Here is a 13,723-nt window from a genome sequence, read left to right as displayed (position 1 = left end):
CTCTGGCCCAACCCATCGGTTTCTGGACCTATCAGACGGCCCCAAATGTGTTCACATCCAAACTTATTCTAGATTCTGTACATAAATGGGGAAGGGGGGCAGTTGGGGGGAGGGCACCTTTCATAAGACCATGTGACTGATTTGTGAACTGGGTAGAAGTTGCCCTTAGGCACAGATCTAGGATCTGCTTACCATCCCCCAATCCTACGGTAAAACTAAAAAACTGGCCTGAAATCTGACCATGTGAGTGTAATTAATATATGTGTGCTGCAAGTCCATTATAATGCATGGTATGTCTAGTGTACTGAATGTGCACGTATATATGTATAGTATATATAGTGTAGTGTATAGTATGTCTAGTGTACTGAATGTGCACGTATAGTGTATAGTATAGTGTATAGTATATAGTATAGAATATTATAGTGTATAGTATATAGTATAGTGTATAGTATAGTGTATCGTGTAGCATAGTGTATGTATAGGGTATAGTATAGTTTATGTATAGTGTATGGTATAGTACAGTGTAAAGTGTATAGTGTATAATATATAGTATAGTATATTATAGTGTATAGTATAGTGCATAGCATAGTGTGTAGTCTATGTATAGTTTATAGTATAGGGTATAGTGTATATTATAGTGCATAGTATATTGTATAGCATAGTGTATAGTATGTAGTATAGTGTATAGCGTGTAGTGTATATACAGTGTATAGCATAGGGTATAGTACAGTGTATAGTATATAGTATAGTATATTGTATAGTATAGTATCTTACATTTTAGTCGTTTTAGCACACACTCTTATCCAGAGCGACTTACAGTTAGTGAGTGCATACATTTTCATACTGGTCCCCCGTGGGAATCGAACCCACAACCCTGCCGTTGCAAACGCCATGCTCTACCAACTGAGCTACACGGGACATAGTGTATAGTATGTAGTAAAGTGTATAGTTTAGTAAAGCGTACAGCGTTGTATACTGTAGAGTATATAATATAGTGTATAATATAGTGTACAGTGTAATATATTGTATAGTATATTGTATAGCGTATAGTATAGTGTATTATAGTGTATAGTGTACTACAGTGTATAGTATATAGTATAGTGCATAGTGTATACTACAGTGTATATTGTATAGTATAGTGTACAGTGTATAGTATAGTGTACAGTGTAGTATAGTGTATATTATAGTGTATAGCGTAGTATAGTGTATAGCGTAGTATAGTTATAATATATAGTATAGTATATAGCATAGTGTATAGTATATAGTGTAGTATAGCGTACCGTGTAGTATAATGTAGAGTATATATTATAGTGTATATTATATCATATAGTGTATAGTATAGTGTATAGTGTATAGTGTAGTATATTGTATAGTATAGTGTATATTATATAGTATAGTGTATAGTGTATAGTGTAGTATAGTGTACTACAGTGTATAGTATATAGTATAGTGCATAGTGTATAGTACAGTGTATAGTAGTGTGTACAGTGTAGTATAGTGTATATTATTGTGTGTAGCGTAGTATAGTGTATAGCATAGTATAGTGTATAGTATAGTGTACAGCATAGCGTATAGTATATAGTATAGTGTATAGTATAATATAGTGTGTAGTGTAGTGTATAGTATATAGTATAGTGTATAGTGTATAGTATAATATAGTGTATAGTGTAGTATAGTGTATTGTGTATAGTATAGTGTATAGTAGAGTGTATATTATATAGTACAGTGTATAGTATAGTGTATAGTATAGTGTATAGTAAATAGTATAGTGTTTAGTATATATTATAGTGTATAGTATATAGTATAGTGTATTGTGTATAGTAATGTGTATAGTGTATACTAAAGTGCATAGGATAGTGTAGTATAGTGTATATTATATAGTATAGTGTAAAGTATAGTGTATAGTAAATAGTATAGTGTATAGTATATAGTGTATAGTATAGTGTATACTATATTATAGTGTATATTAGTGTATAGTACAGTATAGTGTATAGCGTAGTATAGTGTATAGCATAGTGTATAGTATAGAGTATAGTGTATAGTGTATCGTATAGTGTAGTATAGGGTATAGTGTATAGTATTGTGTATAGTGTATAGTATAGTGTATAGCGTAGTATAGTGTATAGCATAGTGTATAGTATAGAGTATAGTGTATCGTATAGTGTATCGTATAGTGTAGTATAGTGTATAGTGTATAGTATATAGTATAGTGTAGAGTATAGTGTAGAGTATAGTGCACAGTATATAGTATAGAGTATAGTGTAGTATAGTGTATAGTGTAGTATAGAGTATAGCATAGTGTATAGTGTTTAGTATTGTGTATAGTATAGTATAGTGTATAGTGTAGCATAGTGTATAGTATATATTATATAGTATAGTGTAGAGTATAGTGTTTTGTATAGTGTATAGTGTAGTATAGTGTATAGTGTATAATATATAGTATATAGTATAGTATATACTACAGTGTATAGTATAGTGTTAAGTGCAGTATAGTGTATAGTATAGTGTATAGTGTAGTATAGTGTAAAGTATAGTGTATAGTGTAGCATAGTGTATAGTTTAGTATAGCGTATAGCGTATAGTATAAAGTATAGTGTATAGTGTATTGTATAGTGTATAGTATAGTATATAGTACTGTATAATGTATATGATATAGTATAGTGTATAGTATAGTGTAGTATAGTATATTATAGTGTAGTATAGTGTAGTGTAGTATATAGTATATAGTATAAAGTATAGTGTATAGTATAGTGTATAGCATAGTGTATAGTATATAGTATAGTTTATAGTGTATAGTATAGTATGGTGTATAGTGTATAGTATAGTGTATTGTGTAGTATAGTGTATAGTATATAGTATAGTGTATAGTATAGTGTATAGTATAGTATGGTGTATAGTGTATAGTATAGTGTATCGTGTAGTATAGTGTATAGTATATAGTATAGTGTATAGTATAGTGTACATTGTAGTATAGTGAATAGTATATAGTATAGTGTATAGTATAGTGTAGTATAGTGGAGTACAGTGTATGGTATATGGTATAGTACATAGTATAGTGTACAGTATAGTGTATAGTGTATAGTATATAGTATAGTGTATATTGTATAGTATAGTGTATAGTGTCTATTGTAGTATAGTGTATATGATATAGTATAGTGTATCATATAGTGTATAGTATAGTGTATATTGTGGTATAGTTTATAGTATCAAAATCTATTTTATATTTGAGATTCTTCAAATAGCCACCCTTTGCCTTGATGACAGCTTTGCACACTCTTGTCATTCTCTGAAGCAGCTTCATGAGGTAGTCACCTGGAATGCATTTCAATTCACAGGAGTGGCTTCTTAAAAGTTAATTTGTGGAATTTCTTTCCTTCTTAATGCGTTTGAGCCAATCAGTTGTGTTGTGACAAGGTAGGGGGGTATACAGAAGACAGCCCTATTTGGTAAAAGACCAAGTCCATATTATGGCAAGAACATCTCAACTAAGCAAAGAGAAACGACAGTCCATCATTACTTTAAGACATGAAGATCAGTCAACACAGAACATTTCAAGAACTTTGAAAGTTTCTTCAAGTGCAGTCGCAAAAACCATCAAGCGCTATGATGAAACTGGCTCTCATGAGGACCACAGGAAAGGAAGACCCAGAGTTACCTCTGCTGCAGAGGATACGTTCATTAGAGTTACCAGCCTCAGAAATTGCAGCCCAAATAAATGTTTCACAGAGTTCAAGTAACAGACACATCTCAACATCAACTGTTCAGAGGAGACTGTGTGAATCAGGCCTTCATGGTCGAATTGCTGCAAAGAAACCACTACTAAAGGACACCAATAATAAGAAGAGAGTTGCTTGGGCCAAGAAACACGAGCAATGGACATTAGACCGGTGGAAATTTGTCCTTTGGTCTGGAGTCCAAATTTGAGATTTTTGGTTCCAACCGCCATGTCTTTGTGAGATGCAGTGTGGGTGAACGGATGATCTCTGCATGGGCGGCAGGTAGCTTAGTGGTTAAGAGCGTAGTGCCAGTAACCGAAAGGTCGCTGGTTCTAATCCCCGAGCCGACTAGGTGAAAAGTCTGTCGATGTGCCCTTGAGCAAGGCACTTAACCCTAATTGCTCCTGTAAGTCGCTCTGGATAAGAGCGTCTGCTAAATGACTAAAAATGTAAATGTAAAATGTGTATTTCCCACCGTAAAGCATGGAGGAGGAGGTGTTATGGTGTGGGGGTGCTTTGCTGGTGACACTGTGATTTATTTAAAATTCAAAGCACTCTTAACCAGCATGGCTACCACAGCATTCTGCAGCGATACGCCATCCCATCTGGTTTGGGCTTACTGGGACTATCATTTGTTTTTCAACAGGATAATGACCCAACACACGTCCAGGCTGTGTAAGGGCTATTTTACCAAGAAGGAGAGTGATGGAGCGCTGCATCAGATGACCTGGCCTCCACAATCCCCCAACCTCAACCAAATTGAGTTGGTTTGAGATGAGTTGGACTGCAGAGTGAAGGAAAAGCAGCCAACAAGTGCTCAGCATACGTGGGAACTCCTTCAAGACTGTTGGAAAAGCATTCCAGGTGAAGCTGGTTGAGAGACTGCCAAGAGTTTGCAAAGCTGTCATCAAGGCAAAGGGTGGCTATTTGAAGAATCTCAAATATAAAATATATTTTGATTTGTTTAACACTTTTTTGGTTACTACATGATTCCATGTGTTATTTCATAGTTTTGATGTCTTCACTATTATTCTACAATGTAGAAAATAGTAAAAATAAAGAAATACCGGTAGTGTATGTATAGTGTAGTGTATAGCGTATAATATATATAGTGTAGCGTATAGTATAATGTATAGTATAGTATACACTATAGAGTATAGTATATAGTATAGTATATAGTATATAGTATATAGTATAGTATATAGCATTGTGTATAGTACATAGCATAGTGTATAGTATATAGTATATAGTATAGTGTATAGTATAGTGTATAATATTATATTATAGTATAGTATAGTGTACTGTGTGCGTCAGGTATTGTTCTAACATTACAAGGTTCTGAAACAGGAAGGAGTGTTAATGTCATTACGAGACATGAGAGCTGCCTCACACTTTACTAATGATCTGGGTAATTAGATTAGAGGAGTGTGTGTGTGTGTGTATGTGTGTGTGTGAGAGAGAGAGAGAGAGAGAAAGAGAGATAGAGAATCAGAGGTTGACAGGAAGAGAGAGAGAGTGAGACACTGATATTTCCGTAGTGTGTCGCTTCAGAGGCCTGTAACGGGACCATCTGTAAGAGGTCATCTACGCAGGACATCTGTAAGAGGTCATCTACGCAGGACATCTGTAAGAGGTCATCTACGCAGGACACTGGGTGCTTTCAGACCAGCTCTACAGAGGAAGGATGAATTCACCTCACATAAAATAGACAGGGGAAGAAGAGAAGAGAGAGGAGAGGGGGATGGAGGGAGCAGAGCCACTGGAAAGCAACTGCCCCAGTACTTTTCAATCGGATGTGGTGCCGGAAAAGAAAGCAGGTGTTTCTTATTGGACAAGTTGACATCGTACCTCCCCCAATTTCAGCCCGTCTGCCTCTGTTTTGTCTAGTGAATACAACCCTGTCCATGGGATTTCACGCGGTAACCCCCACGCTCTCTGCGACATTTGAATTCACTTGTCAGTCACAGTTCTCTCCTAGCTACACCCTACAGAGCCTCATCAACAACTATGTTTGGTTGCACCAGCACATCGTTGTTTGACTCTGCACTTGGTGTCTTTCTTCACTCACGCTCCTCTCCTGGGTTTCCACTAGATAACTCAGCCACAAAGTCAAATGTGTCTATATCTTAAAAATTCAACTGTCTGTCTGTCTATCCATCCATCCCATGATAGACAGAATAGAGGAAATAACCATATAAAAGAGAGAGGGGGGCAGAGAGAGAGAGGGAGAGAGACGGAGAGAGAGGGGGCGTAGAGAGAGGGAGAGAGAGGGGGGCGGAGAGAGAGGGAGAGAGAGAGGAGGGCGGAGAGAAAGAAAGAGGAGGGCGGAGAGAGAGGGAGAGAGTTGGCAGAGAGAGAGAGGAGGGCGGAGAGAGAGGGAGAGAGAGGGGGGCAGAGAGAGAGGGAGAGAGAGGGGGGCAGAGAGAGAGGGAGAGAGAGGGGGCAGAGAGAGAGGGGGCAGAGAGAGAGGGAGAGAGAGGGGGGCAGAGAGAGAGGGAGAGAGAGGGGGCAGAGAGAGAGGGAGAGAGAGGGGGCAGAGAGAGAGGGAGAGAGAGGGGGCAGAGAGAGAGGGGGCAGAGAGAGAGGGAGAGAGAGGGGGCGGAGAGAGGAGGGCGGAGAGAGAGGAGCGCGGAGAGAGAGGAAGAGAGTTGGCAGAGAGAGAGGGAGAGAGGGAGAGAGAGAGGAGGGCGGAGAGAGAGGGCGAGAGAGAGGAGGGCGGAGAGAGGGAGGGGGAGAGAGAGATGAGGGCTGAGAGAGCGGGAGAGAGGGAGGAGGGCAGAGAGAGCGGGAGAGAGGGAGGAGGGCGGAGAGAGAGGGAGAGAGAGGGGGCAGAGAGAGAGAGGGAGAGAGAGGGGGCGGAGAGATGGGGCGGAGAGAGAGGGGGCGGAGAGAGTGGGGGCGGAGTGAGAGGGAGAGAGAGAGGAGGGCGGAGAGAGAGAGAGGAGGGCGAAGAGAGAGGGAGAGAGTTGGCAGAGAGAGAGGGAGAGAGGGAGAGAGAGAGGAGGGCAGAGAGAGAGAGGGAGAGAGAGGGGGCGGAGTGAGAGGGAGAGAGAGGGGGGCGGAGAGAGAGGGGGCGGAGAGAGGGGGGCGGAGAGAGAGGGAGAGAGAGGGGGCGGAGAGAGGAAGAGTATTAATACAATAGTGTATCAATAATACTACTACTGTCATTAATACAATAGTGTATCAATAATACTACTACTGTCATTAATACAATAGTGTATCAATAATTTACTACTGTCATTAATACAATAGTGTATCAATAATCCTACTACTGTCATTAATACAATAGTGTATCAATAATACTGCTACTGACATTAATACAATAGTGTATCAATAATACTGCTACTGACATTAATACAATAGTGTATCAATAATACTACTACTGTCATTAATACAATAATATATTATTAATACTGCTACTGCCATTAATACAATAGTGTATCTGTAATACTGTTAACAATACTGCTACTGCCACAGATTTTCCACTGCTGGAAAATGTCCTCTACAAGTATCAAGTCACTGACACACACTCAACCTCTAAACACACAGACAGACTCACACACACACAGACACGTTGTTAGGGTGGGGTATGTAAGGAGACCACACAGAGTCGATGACAGGGCTTAACCTTGCCCCCGACCACCTCATCCCCCTGTCCCCTCCACCCTAACCCCCGACCACCTCATCCCCTCCACCCTAACCCCCAACCACCTCATCCCCCTGTCCCCTCCCCCCTAACCCCCGACCACCTCATCCCCCTGTTTACTCCACCCTAACCCCCAACCACCTCATCCCCCTGTCCCCTCCACCCTAACCCCCGACCACCTCATCCCCCTGTCCCCTCCACCCTAACCCCCGACCACCTCATCCCCCTGTCCCCTCCACCCTAACCCCCGACCACCTCATCCCCCTGTCCCCTCCACCCTAACCCCCGACCACCTCATCCCCCTGTCCCCTCCTCCCTAACCCCCGACCACCTCATCCCCCTGTCCCCTCCACCCTAACCCCCGACCACCTCATCCCCCTGTCCCCTCCACCCTAACCCCCGACCACCTCATCCCCCTGTCCCCTCCACCCTAACCCCCGACCACCTCATCCCCCTGTCCCCTCCACCCTAACCCCCGACCACCTCATCCCCCTGTCCCCTCCACCCTAACCCCCGACCACCTCATCCCCCTGTCCCCTCCACCCTAACCCCCGACCACCTCATCCCCCTGTCCCCTCCACCCTAACCCCCGACCACCTCATCCCCTCCACCCTAACCCCCAACCACCTCATCCCCCTGTCCCCTCCACCCTAACCCCCGACCACCTCATCCCCCTGTCCCCTACACCCTAACCCCCGACCACCTCATCCCCCTGTCCCATGTCCCCTCCTCCCTAACCCCCTCATGCCTCCAAGAACCCCTGAAGAGAGAGAGACCCCTCTGTCCCTAACCCCCACCCACCCCTCTAATGACAGACACCAGAATCCCACAGACTACTATCCTCTCCTTCGGTCTCTTTCTCTCTACCTCTACTCGTCTTCTCCTCTCTCCATCTCTCCGTAGATGGCGTGAGAGGAGAGATGTTTCAGATGAGACTGAAGGAATAAGGGCAGAAGCTAAGAAGAGACTCTCTCTCTCTCTAATATATTGCCCTGCGGTCAGAGCCTGCGTGCGGGGACCAGCGATCTGAAATGCTCTCTGTCCTGGATTTACCAGATGGCATTGGAAACATCCATTGGCATCCCTTCACGCACACACCATAATACAGTCTCTGTGCCAGACAATGTTGTCCACTATCAGACAGTGTAGTAGATGATTAAATAAACATGCTATAAATAACTTCATTTCCTGGATTTGTCCTGTGACTGTCACACCCTCTACCCCAGGGCAGATTAGCAAAACCAACACACACACACAGACATCTGGCCCTCACACACACACATATATACAGACAAACACACACACTGATGTGACCCTGCCTCAGTCTGTCCCAAACACACACTGATGTGACCCTGCCTCAGTCTGTCCCAAACACACTCTGATGTGACCCTGCCTCAGTCTGTCCCAAACACACTCTGATGTGACCCTGCCTCAGTCTGTCCCAAACACACTCTGATGTGACCCTGCCTCAGTCTATCCCAAACACACTCTGATGTGACCCTGCCTCAGTCTATCCCAAACACACTCTGATGTGACCCTGCCTCAGTCTATCCCAAACACACACACAAACTGTCACACATACGTCCATACAAATGTGGCTCTGTCCTATCCTGTCCTGTCCTGCCCTGCCCTGCCCCGTCCTGCCCTGTCCTGCCCCGTCCTGTCCTGCCCCGTCCTGTCCTGCCCCGTCCTGCCCCGCCCTTCCCCGTCCTGCCCCGCCCCGTCCCGCCCCGTCCCGCCCCGTCCCGCCCCGTCCTGCCCCGTCCCACCCCGTCCTGTCCTGCCCCGTCCTGCCGTGCCCTGTCCTGCCCTGTCCTGCCGTGCCCCGTCCTGTCCTGCCCTGTCCTGCACCGTCCTGCACCGTCCTGCCCCGTCCTGTCCTGCCCCGTCCTGCCCTGCCCTGCCCTGTCCTGCCCCGCCCTGTCCTGCCCTGCCCTGTCCTGCCCTGTCCTGTCCTGCCCCGCCCTGTCCTGCCCTGCCCTGTCCTGCCCTGTCCTGTCCTGCCCCGCCCTGCCCTGTCCTGTCCTGCCCTGTCCTGCCCTGTCCTGCCCTGCCCTGTCCTGTCCTGCCCTGTCCTGTCCTGCCCTGCCCTGTCCTGCCCCGCCCTGTCCTGCCCTGCCCTGTCCTGCCCTGCCCCGCCCTGCCCTGTCCTGCCCTGCCCTGTCCTGCCCCGCCCTGCCCTGTCCTGCCCTGCCCTGTCCTGCCCCGCCCTGCCCTGTCCTGTCCTGCCCTGTCCTGCCCTGTCCTGCCCTGCCCTGTCCTGTCCTGCCCTGTCCTGCCCTGCCCTGTCCTGCCCTGTCCTGTCGGTTTTCTGTCTGCAGATCTGTGTGTGTGTTAACAGATCTAAAGCAACTGGCTATACAGCGGAAGCCGCACATAAATAGGTGAAGCCGTCATCATACTGCTTACAGTCATATTCAGCTCTGCACACACATGACAGGTATTAGTGGGTCTATCAGACCAGATACGGAATGTCTAGACACCATGGCTGTGGCCTACAGTACGGAATGTCTAGACACCATGGCTGTGGCCTACAGTACGGAATGTCTAGACACCATGGCTGTGGCCTACAGTACGGAATGTCTAGACACCATGGCTGTGGCCTACAGTACGGAATGTCTAGACACCATGGCTGTGGCCTACAGTACGGAATGTCTAGACACCATGGCTGTGGCCTACAGTACGGAATGTCTAGACACCATGACCAGGTTCAATAAACAACAAACAAACCAACAACCGGAAAGGAACAGAGCAGGGGGGAGGAAGAGGGGGAAAGGGAGGAGAATGGGAGACGACAGCAAGGGTTGGGACCTAATCAAGAGGCTGTCGGTGACACAAGAAACTGGTAGGGTTGTACTGTCACTGAACACAGCTAGCACTATATGACCATGAGGACAGACAGACAGACAGACAGACATCACTATGACCATGAGGACAGACATGATGTCACTATATAACCATGAGGACAGACAGACAGGATGTCACTATTTGACCATGAGGACAGACAGACAGGGTATCACTATTTGACCATGAGGACAGACAGACAGGATATCACTATTTGACCATGAGGACAGACATGATATCACTATTTGACCATGAGGACAGACAGACAGGATATCACTACTTGACCATAAGGGCAGACAGAGATCACTATTTGACCATGACGACAGACAGACAGGATATCACCACTTGACCATAAGGGCAGACAGGGTATCACTATTTGACCAAGAGGACAGACCAACAGACAGGGTTTCACTATTTGACCATGAGGCCAGACAGACAGGATATCACTATTTGACCATGAGGACAGATAGGATATCACTATTTGACCATGAGGACAGACAGACAGGATATCACCACTTGACCATAAGAGCAGACAGGGTATCACCACTTGACCATAAGGGCAGACAGAGATCACTGTTTGACCATGAGGACAGACAGATAGGATATCACTATTTGACCATGAGGCCAGACAGACAGGATATCACTATTTGACCATGAGGCCAGACAGACAGGGTATATCACTATTTGACCATGAGGCCAGACAGACAGGATATCACTATTTGACCATGAGGCCAGACAGACAGGGTATATCACTATTTGACCATGAGGCCAGACAGACATGATATCACTATTTGACCATGAGGACAGACAGGATATCACTATTTGACCATGAGGCCAGACAGACAGGATATCCCTATTTGACCATGAGGACAGACAGGATATCACTGTTTGACCATGAGGACAGACAGGATATCACTATTTGACCATGCTAGAGAGGACTGATACAAATAAGATTGTAACCACAAACCCTAGTGCTTTGATCCTCCACGTCAAGAAGCGATATATCAATCCAATCAGCCAATTAATGAATCCTTAACCTTGCCGTGACCTACATTAAGAACATGTGCCTAGTATAGTCTGCTCTGCTGCAGTCTGCTCAGAAAAACTACTGTCTGAAGAAAGAGACACACACATCCACAGAGTGTGTGTGTGTGTGTGTGTGTGTGTGTTTTCTGTTGTGTTTCCTGTTTTGCAACACTCCATGTAATGATGAACTGGATTAAAAACCCTTAGTCACTTTGGTCCAAGGCTGAGGTAGTGTTTGCACACACACCCTGATGACTCAAAGTATGCTTTAGGTATAGACAAAAACACACACGTAGGGACACGTCCTGAGAATTAGTCCAAGTGCGCTCTGGTCATACACATACACACACACACACACATTAGTGGAGGAAGGTTGTGTAGACTGCACCCGATGATGACAAATGTGTGCAAGAATGCATGAAGGCCAACTGTACTCTTTTCATGTCTCTCTCTACTCTCTCCATCGGTCTCTCTCTACTCTCTCCATCGGTCTCTCTCTACTCTCTCCGTCTGTCTCTCTCTCCCCTCTCCATCGGTCTCTCTCTCCCCTCTCCATCGGTCTCTCTCTACTCTCTCCATCGGTCTCTCTCTCCCCTCTCCGTCTGTCTCTCTCTCCCCTCTCCATGTCTCTCTCTCCCCTCTCCATCTGTCTCTCTCTCCCCTCTCCATCTGTCTCTCTCTACTCTCTCCATCGGTCTCTCTCTACCCTCTCCATCGGTCTCTCTCTCCCCTCTCCATCGGTCTCTCTCTCCCCTCTCCATGTCTCTCTCTTCCCTCTCCATGTCTCTCTCTCCCCTCTCCATCTGTCTCTCTCTACTCTCTCCATCGGTCTCTCTCTACCCTCTCCATCGGTCTCTCTCTCCCCTCTCCATCGGTCTCTCTCTCCCCTCTCCATGTCTCTCTCTTCCCTCTCCATGTCTCTCTCTTCCCTCTCCGTCTGTCTCTCTCTCCCCTCTCCATGTCTCTCTCTCCCCTCTCCATCGGTCTCTCTCCCCTCTCCATCGGTCTCTCTCTACTCTCTCCATCGGTCTCTCTCTCCCCTCTCCATCTGTCTCTCTCTTCCCTCTCCATCTGTCTCTCTCTTCCCTCTCCATCTGTCTCTCTCTACCCTCTCCATCTATCTCTCTCTACTCTCTCCATCGGTCTCTCTCTACCCTCTCCATCGGTCTCTCTCTACCCTCTCCATCGGTCTCTCTCTCTGTATCTCTACCTCTGCATCCCCCTCTCTAGCCCTCTCTCCCCCTCTCTAGCCCTCCCTCCCCCTCTCTAGCCCTCTCTCCCCCTCTCTAGCCCTCTCTCCCCCTCTCTAGCCCTCCCTCCCCCTCTCTAGCCCTCCCTCCCCCTCTCTAGCCCTCTCTCCCCCTCTCTAGCCCTCTCTCCCCCTCTCTAGCCCTCCCTCCCCCTCTCTAGCCCTCTCTCCCCCTCTCTAGCCCTCTCTCCCCCTCTCTAGCCCTCTCTCCCCCTCTCTAGCCCTCTCTCCCCCTCTCTAGCCCTCTCTCCCCCTCTCTAGCCCTCTCTCCCATCTCTAGCCCTCTCTCCCCCTCTCTAGCCCTCTCTCCCCCTCTCTAGCCCTCCTTCCCCCTCTCTAGCCCTCTCTCCCCCTCTCTAGCCCTCTCACTACCCAACCCTGTTTCTCTTCCAACCTCTGTTTCTTGGTTTCTCTCATCATATCCCTTCCTCTCGCTCTCCTCCTCTGCCTTGGTTCTGACATCTCTCTGTCCCCTTCCCTCTCTATATATCTCTTTCTCTTTCTCCTCTCCTTTCTTGTTTTCTTGCCTCCCTCTCTCTTCCGTCTTGTCATTACAGCTCCATCTTACCTTCCCATGTTCAATATTACAGCTCCATCTTACCTTCCCATGTTCAATATTACAGATCCATCTTACCTTCCCATGTTCAATATTACAGATCCATCTTACCTTCCCATGTTCTATATTACAGATCCATCTTACCTTCCCATGTTCAATATTACAGCTCCATCTTACCTTCCCATGTTCTATATTACAGATCCATCTTACCTTCCCATGTTCTATATTACAGATCCATCTTACCTTCCCATGTTCTATATTACAGATCCATCTTACCTTCCCATGTTCAGTTTCCCTGTATTTTCTATCAAAATCTAAAGTGTACCTATGAGTAATATTCATTTTCAGTTTAGTCATTTAGCAGACACTCTTATCCAGAGTGACTTACAGTAGTGAGTGCGTACATTTTCACATAACCAAGCCACAATGCTAATTGATGGTATGACTGCCTGTTAAGGGTTACAGGTCAGGGGTTAGGTTTAGGGTTACGGTTCAGTGGTTCGAAGTTAGGATTAAGGCTACAGCTCAGGGGCTAGAGGTTAGAGATTGGGGTTGTATCAATCTTGATCCTGTTTAGAGGTTAAAGATGTTTGGCCTGAACCTTGGCTGACTGCTCTACTCACTACTGCTACTGTTTAGCCAACTCTCTGTGCTAACCTCAACGTCTTCTATTGATCAGAGAACTG

The sequence above is a fragment of the Coregonus lavaretus genome, assembly GCF_964263955.1.
Source record: "Coregonus lavaretus genome assembly, contig: HAP1_SCAFFOLD_5208, whole genome shotgun sequence".
NCBI lineage: Eukaryota > Metazoa > Chordata > Actinopteri > Salmoniformes > Salmonidae > Coregonus > Coregonus lavaretus.
This window is presented reverse-complemented; position numbering follows the sequence as displayed.